Raw genomic sequence first — 1,605 nt, 5'->3', positions numbered from 1 at the left:
TTTTTCTGAACATTCAGAATATCCCCCACATATCTGTGTTCTCTGACAGGTCCAGAAAAAAAGTCATAATATTACAACAATGTAATCAATCATGTATGAGAATTAATAATATACTTTAACAGTCTACCTGCCCTATACTCTGCTGTGCATACACCTGCGATGTTGCGCTGCTGAACGTCTGCAGACACAGAACCGTTTGGGACTGTACTACCAGATGATAGGAGGAGGTAAACGAAACTAACTGAAACTAACTGAAAACACTTTTGTTCAGGCAGAAATCTCACCACAAATCCACACAAATGTTCACTTTAGCACCTCAGATAAAGAGCAGCTCACAGTCCCAAACAGAGGAGACCTGCGCCTCAGATTTTAGATGTTTTTTTTGGAAAACTCTTTCAGTTATTTACCGTGACTCACATCGCATCAGCTGTGAGGAGTTCACTAGCCCCGACTCGTTATTATAAGTTATACATTTGTTTTTCACTGCGTAAGAAAATGGATGTGTACCGTGAGAAAGTATGAAAAGTTGAAATGACAAGTTTGAAATATGTTTTAATGACAACAATAAATTTATTTTTCATGTAAATACATCTAAAAAGTTTTGTTATTTATAAAAGACCGTTAGTAAAGTGTCTAACTTGATCACATTTAAGGGTTAACCATAGACCTTTGCATGGGCCCCAAGGCCTCGGGCCGGGGTCATCTGTACCCTTTGACCCCCCCCTGACGGCGGGCCTGCTCCGTGATGCCCAAAATTACCAGATTATCCCGCATACTACGAGCCTGGAGATTGATGATCGCTCCTCTAATGTTTTTATTTTCCGCCGAGAGCCACATCATTCCCTCCGTGAGGGATTTAACCAAACCTTGGCGGACCTTGTTTTCTGCCGCGAGCTCAACCACCCGTTTCTGGCTGAACTCAAGGGATTCCCGCAGACCCTGTAACTCTTTCTGAAGTACTTCCACCAGAATTAATCGGGCATCAAAGCTAGACGATTTCTTGTCTATTGAATCCAGGATCTCTGTGAAATCTGCGCCTTGTGAGGAGACTGCTTCCAGTGATGCTCCAGGTGAGTCTTCAGTGTAGTTTCTCTTTGATTTCCCCATGGCCACTCGGTGAAAACACTCATCAATGTAAACTTCAAGGTCCTCCAAACACTCGTCTTCGAGGTCCTCCAGAGCAATTTGACTGTTAATATTTGTTGGCTTAAATTGGCGGATTGTTTGTTTTCATGAAATGTTTGTTTAGCTGCACGCTGCCATGTTTGAATTGCACCAAGTCTCACGAGATTACACAAATGCTCACCGTGTCATCTCCCGTTCCACATGCCTCTCTGTTTTCAAATTTGAATACTTTGACCAGTGACATCCAGCAAGCTCATGCCACTAATTACTGTAAAAAATAAAAAGATTAAACTGGACAAAACAAATTGTCACAAATCAATGAATCAATTTACTACCAGACTTTTCAATGTCCACTCCATGTAAATATGTAAATATGTAGGGAAATGCTATATATACATATCTACTGTAGATGAGTTGAAAAGTAGATAAGTTACTAGTGGTAGCAACATATTAACATTTGTTTAGTTTTTTAAAATAGAA

Source organism: Micropterus dolomieu, unplaced genomic scaffold, assembly GCF_021292245.1.
Source record: "Micropterus dolomieu isolate WLL.071019.BEF.003 ecotype Adirondacks unplaced genomic scaffold, ASM2129224v1 contig_12954, whole genome shotgun sequence".
NCBI classification, from domain to species: Eukaryota; Metazoa; Chordata; class Actinopteri; order Centrarchiformes; family Centrarchidae; genus Micropterus; species Micropterus dolomieu.
Note: the sequence above shows the minus strand (reverse complement) of the source record.